We start from the raw sequence: 6,956 nt of genomic DNA, 5'->3' as shown, positions 1-6,956 counted from the left end.
TTAAGCATCTCCTCCATATTACTATTCGAGGTAGTCACGAGATTATTCTGAACTAGATGTAGATTTGGTTGCACTGGTCCCTTATACTGATTTGTATTCTGTGCCTGTTTCTACCCCACGAGAAATTAGGGTGGTTCCTCCAATTTAGATTATATACATTGCCAAAATTTTGTTTACCCTAACAATTTGCATTCCCCATATATTTGACTGAATCTGGATTAAAAGAACATATATCTGCTTTATGGCCACTGCTTCCACAAACTTCACACCAAGCATTTACCTGTTGAACTACATTTGTTGTGGCTGCTGGTTGAGTTGTACTCAACTTTAAGTTGTTAAGCTGAGTAGTCATATGGCTCTACATTACTGTAATCTGTGTTTGTAAAGCAGTGAACTTATCAACCTCCAAAACCCCTGCAACTTTCTTGGGAGCATTCCTTGAGTCTGCAGGCCAATCAAGATTACCTTGTGCAATTTGATTAAGCAAAGTATACAATTCTTCATACGTTTTCTCCAAAGCTTGTCCCCTTCCTGCTGAATCCAAGAGAATCTTGGTATTAGACTCAAGGCCTTCTATAAATGTATGCACCGAAATATCATTCGATTGATGGTGATGAGGACAACTTCTGAGCATGCCCTTAACTCTTTCCCAAGCTTGGTAGAGATTTTCTCTATCTTTCTGCCTGAAACTCAATATTTCACTTCTTAAATGAGCCATTTCCTAAGATAGAAAAAATCAAATGAGGAACCTTTGAGCACATTTTTCCCATGTAGTGATGGATTAGTGTGGCTCATCAAGTAACCATCTCTTAGCTTCCCCCAGTAAAGAAAAAGGGAAGAGTGTCAATTTGACATAATTAGCACTCACATCTTTAGGAATATATGTGTGGCTTATCTCCAGGAAGGTTTGTAAATGCTTTTGCGGATCCTCATTTGAAAGTCCCTAAAATTCACCCATAGATTTCAACAATTGCACCATATTTTGTTTCAATTCTCATCGACCTCCTTATTTAGGCTTCAAGATACTGTTAGTCACAAAGTGCGTAAGTGGGATTGAACCTTCTCAAACATATCTTACAACTGGTTGAATAGGTAGGCTGGAGCTGGAATATTTCCAACATTTGGATTAGCAGCTATAAGATCGAGTTTTTCTGCCATCGATTGAGCTCTTCATCTCTGATGAAAAATCACTTCTGGTTCTGCAAAGGGCTCTACTAACTCTTATCTCTCGCCATTCCAATATTCATCTAAACCTTAAAAAATTCAGCCACTAAGATCAAGTTGTTAATACTTAAACTTATATTCAAAAACCAAAAATTAAAGCAATTTACTAATTTTATTTGATCCCCAGCAACGGAGCTAAAAACTTGTTGCGTCTCTACGCACACGTAAGTGTATGTGATCGTGCAAGTAATATAATAACTTAGACAGTTAAATATCGCTCCCTTGAGGATCAATAAACTATAAATTTATTCAATCTTTAGTTAAAGACAATTGAGTATTAAGTGTTTGATTGTACCAAGATTAATCTGCTTTTGTAAATAAAATTTAAATTACTAAACAACAAATAATTTATGATGACTAAAGCAAAGTAAGAAATGGTTGTAATCAATAATGAGGACGATTCCATGGTTGAGGTATAGTGAACAGTCATACAATTCTCTATACTTTTCACAGTCTAATTGGCTATCGGGTTGATGGTTCGCAAGGTTTATGCCGCAATCTTAGTCTCCTGACCTCAGATCTTCTATCTATTGAATGTTGTAACTAAAAATCCTACAGATTTACAACAAATCCTCTAGATTCATGAAGTTGTCTTCCTGCAAGTGAACCAAGCAAGGATTCTAGGTATATCCCTATCCTAGATGCTAATTCAAATTGCTTATTTTTATAAAAGAATAAGAACCCTACTCCCTAATTTCTTCGTTCTATCCTATGATTCTCCGCCCAGATTCATATAGAAATATAAATTTACTAAAATGATGGCCAATCAATAAAATTGTAAGCTCAAGAAATTAAGAACAACCCATATGATAATCCAAAAAAGAAACTATGAGTGAGAATATTACGTAGTACTCATGTTCTTAGCCTCAACCCTAGAAAGTGGGTGTTTAGCTACTTATGTTTCAATTAACCATCCATAAGTAATAAATCATACCCATATCAATCCTTGAAATAAATAATTCAAAGGAATGTTTATGAACCCTAAAAGAGAGAAATTTCTATTTTTCTACTGCTTCTCTACTTCACCCAAAAGTCCCACACATTATCTTGGATTTTTCCTTTTATAGGTGGGACAGAAATACTTAAAATATTCCCGATTTGTCCACCCGGCGCATCGCTCCATGACTAATATTGCTATTTTCCATTAAAATCTGGGAAATCATGGAGCTCAAGTATTCCCCAAAAATTGTAAAATGCACCCTCATCGTGATGCGCCACTATCGCAGTGAGCCACTGGATTGGGACAATGTGAAATGATCATCCTCAAATGTTCTAAACCTTCAGGTCACCAAATCTGATAAACTAACTTTCTCCGTGATGCGGGGTTTCACGAACCTTCACTGGAATTCGACCATTATTATTTTGTTGCTCATCACGACGCGGAGTGTCTTCAAATGAGGATTTAATCTTCTCAACTTCCCTTTTTCAACTTAATTTCAGTCCCTTCCATTCCTTCACTACTTCCATATCTTTTTTGCATCCAATTATGCATAGTTCTATTATTTTGCACCTGAAAATACTAATCAAATCCATTAGGCAAAAGACAGAATAAAAGTAGAATTACACTTAAGAATTCATACAAAAGTTTTTAAACTAAGTTGAAATCTTGGTGCATATTGGTGCTTTGAGCATATAAATATGCCCAAGATCGGGTAGTTATAATTTCAGTCATTCAAAGTCAGAAGGTGGTAACCATCCTTAATTTTATCAGAGGTCTACAGCCCCAACACCCTATTTTACCAGTACCCCAATACCCAAATTCAGAAATAACAATAGGGATAGGGTACCAGGATCAAATTCCCAGGTTAGTGTTAGTAGTGCTCGTACAAATCCTCAATGTTAGAAATGTGGCAGACACTATTAGGGTGAGTGTAGAGCGGGTAGTGATATATGCTTCAGGTGTGGAAAGCCTGGACATCAGATTTGGGAGTGTCAGGTAGTTGTTCAAAAAGGTAGGGATGTGCGCCAATATGGCCAGTCACATCAGTCGTCAGTTCCATCTAGTCGACCGGCTCAGTAGGGTACCACTTCCAGTGCTACCAGTGGTCTGCGTCTGAATAGATTATATGCCCTTCAATCCCACCAAGATCAAAAAAATTCTCCTAACGTAGTTACTTGTACGTTATAGGTCTTTCATATGCATGTCTATGCTTTACTAGACCCTGGAGCTTCTTTTTCTTTTGAAACTTTATATATAGCTATCAACTTTGGAGTCAGTGTTGAAACTCTAGCAGAGACCTTTTTAGTGTCTACCTAGTAGTCATTTCTATTGTAGCCATACAGATAAATAGGAACTGTCCATTCACATTATCTCAAAAAGCTATCTTAGTTGATCTCGTGAAATTAGAGATGATGGATTTTGACATTATTCTCTGTATGGATTGGCTCCACTCAAGCTATGCCTCAATTGATTGTAGAAATAGAATAGTTCATTTTCAATTCCCAAATGAACCGGTCTTTGAATGAAGGGGTAGTACCACATCTCTTAAGGGTCAGTTAATTTCCTACCTTAGAGCAAGAAAGATGATATCAAAGAGGTGTATTTACCATCTTGTTCGAGTCAAAGACTCTAACTCAGAAAATTAGACTCTTGAATTAGTTCCATTAGTAAATGAATTCTCAGATATATTTCCTGAAGATCTTTGTAGAGTTCCTCCCAAAAGGGAAATCGACTTCGAAATAGAACTTCTTCCAGATACTCATCCCATATCTATTCCACCAAATAGAATAGCTCTAGCAGAAAAAAAGAAGTTAAAAGAACAATTAAAGGATCTCATATATGAGGGATTCATCAGACCCAACATCTCCCCGTGGGGAGAACATGTTCTATTTATGTATAAGAAAGATGGTTCTCTCAGAATATGCATAGACTACCATCAGTTGAACAAACTCACAGTCAAGAATAAATATCCACTTCCTAGAATTGATGACTTGTTTGACCAACTTCAGGGTGCCAGCTATTTTTCAAAGATAGACCTCAGATCAGGCTATCATCAGCTCAGGGTCAGGGAATGTGACATTCCAAAAATACTTTTCCGAACTCAGTATAATCACTTTGAATTTCAAGTCATGTCTTTTCGTCTTACCAATACCCCAGCAACCTTCATGGACCTGATGAATCGAGTGTTCTAATACTACTTGGATATGTTCGTCATAGTCTTCATTAATGACATTCTTATTTACTCTCGTAGAAAAAATAATCTTGCAGACCACCTCAGAATAGTATTTCAGAATATTAGAGCTCATCAATTGTTCGCTAAATTCAGTAAGTGTAAATTCAGGCTAAGATCAGTAGCTTTTCTAGTCCATCTTATTTCCGGTGATGGCATTAGAGTTTATCCTCAAAAGATTGAGGCAGTGAGAAACTGGCCTAGACCCATCTCTCTATCAGATATCTAGAGTTTGTTGGGTTTAGCTGGCTATTACCATTAATTTATTAAAGGGTTTTTTTCTATTGCATCCCCCATGTCCAGATTGACTCTGAAGAAAGTTAAGTTTCAGTGGACAGTTCATACGAGAAGAGTTTTAAGAAGTTGAAGACTCAACTCACCCTAGCCCTAATCATGACTCAACCAGATAGTTTAGATAGTTTTGTTGTCTACTTTGATGCATCCAGGTTAGGTTTAGGTTGTGTCCTTAAGCAGAGAGGTAAGGTCATAGCCTATTCCTCCAGATAGCTTAAACCCTATGAGATACTCATGATCTTAAGTAAGCAGCTGTAGTGTTTTTCTTACATATTTGGAGGCAATACTTGTATAGGGTGCATGTACATGTGTTCATAGATTACAAAAGCCTTCAATATGTGTTCTCTCAGAAAGATTTGAATCTGTTATATAAGGTGGTTAGAGTTATTAAAGGATTACAACATGAATGTTCTGTATCATCAAGGTAAGGCTAATGTACTCTTAGTTGATTGTCAAAGGGCAGTGTTCCTTATGTTTATGACGGTAAGAATAAGTTAGCTTAGGAAGTTCATCAGCTTTCCTGACTAGGTGTCCTCTTAGTCCACTCAGCAGAGGGTAGTGTGTGGGTGCAGAGTAGTGCTAAATCATCTCTAGTTTTTAAGGTAAAGGAAAAGCAGGATAGACATCCCAGCCTAGTTAAGTCAAAAGAATCAGTCAAAGACCAAAAAGTGGAGGTTCTCTCCCAAAGGGGAGATGGTGTTTTGTATTATCATGGTAGATTGTGTGTGCTTTGTATAAATTATTTGAGGTAATGAATTCTTGTAGAAGCGCATGGTGCACGTTATTCTATTCATCCAGGTGCCACTAAGATATACCGTGATTTATGGGAGATTTATTAGTGCAGTAGGATGAAAAGAGGTATTGCATAGTTTGTAGCTAAGTGCTCTACATGCTAGTAAGTTAAGATGGAGCATCAGAAACCTAGTGGGTTTATACAGAAGTTTAGTATTCCCACTTGGAAGTTGGAGGAAGTGACCATAAATATTTTGATAGGTTTATCGTGTACCCATCGTTAGCATGATTCTATTTGGGCCATTGTAGACAAAATGACTATATCAGCCCATTTCTAGACAGTTCATACCTCTTATTTAGTCGAGGATTATGGAAAACTCTATCTTAGATAGTTGGTTAGGTTGCACGATGTTCCCTTATCTATCACTGAAATAGAGGTACCCAATTTACCTCTCACTTCTGGAAAGCATTCAAAAAGGGTGTTGGTACCTAAGTACATCTCAGTACAGCTTTCTACCCTAAGATAGATGGTCAAGAAGAAAGGATCATTTAGACTCTAGAAGATATGCTGAGAGCATACGTTATTGATTTCAAGGGTAGTTGGGATAATTATTTGCCTTTGATTGAATTCGCATACAATAATAGCTATCATTCCAGTATCCATGTGGCTCCGTTTGAGGCTCTCTATGGTAGGAGATGTAGATCTCTAATTGGTTGGTTTGAAGAAGGTAAGGCTATAGTAGAAGGGTCGGACTTGGTGTTTGATGCATTAGAGAAAGTTCACTTGATTAGAGAAAGGTTTAGGGCTACCCAGAGCCTATAAAAATTGTATGCCGATGTGAGGAGAAAGGACCATGAGTTTGAGGTCGGTGATCCTGTGTACTTGAAAATCTCTCCCATAATAGGATTTAAGAGATTTGGCATGAAGGGAAATTCAGTCCCCGATATGCCTGTCTTTTCAGAATTCTCAGTCATTTCAGAAAGGTAGCATACGAGCTTTAGTTGCCTTTAGATAGCATCAGTACACCCAGTGTTCTATGTCTCATTGTTGAAAAATTGTATTGGTAATCCAGCTGTAGTTGTTCACTTATAAAGTGCAGATATTTAGAACAGCTTTTCTTTTAAAAACTTCCAGTCAAAATTCTGGATCATCAAGTTCGTAGACTAAGTAAAAAAGAAGTTTCACTTGTCAAAGTACTTTGGTAAAATCACTTCGTTGAGGTAAACACTTGGGAAGCATAGGAAGATATACGGACCAAGTACCCTCATCTTTTCTTAGCGAATCTAGAAGCAGTATAAGGTACCAATCTTCTAAACATTTCTGTCTATCCTACTCAAATTCAGTTGTACATCATGTTCATATCAGTCATGCTTTTAAAAATTAGTTCAGTCATGTAATCCATGCATCAAATATGCATGTTCAGTGTGCAAGCTCAGTCCAACAGTTTTCCTCAGCTTAACTAGTTTCATTCTATGACGAATAATCCTAAGGGGGAGATATTATAACACCCCGTATTTCCCTGCCATAATCTAAGT

At 37.1% G+C, this 6,956-nt stretch overlaps 1 non-coding gene across 1 annotated transcript; it reads left to right on the top strand.

Moving 5' to 3' along the window:
- The first annotated feature begins 605 nt into the window (after nucleotides 1-605).
- LOC124892921 lies at nucleotides 606-712 on the top strand. The gene has a single exon (XR_007050470.1). It is a non-coding gene; the product is annotated as a small nucleolar RNA R71 (small nucleolar RNA).
- Nucleotides 713-6,956: the final 6,244 nt, after the last annotated feature.

This window comes from Capsicum annuum, unplaced genomic scaffold (genome assembly GCF_002878395.1).
Source record: "Capsicum annuum cultivar UCD-10X-F1 unplaced genomic scaffold, UCD10Xv1.1 ctg5201, whole genome shotgun sequence".
Classification (NCBI taxonomy): domain Eukaryota; kingdom Viridiplantae; phylum Streptophyta; class Magnoliopsida; order Solanales; family Solanaceae; genus Capsicum; species Capsicum annuum.
This window is presented reverse-complemented; position numbering and strand designations above follow the sequence as displayed.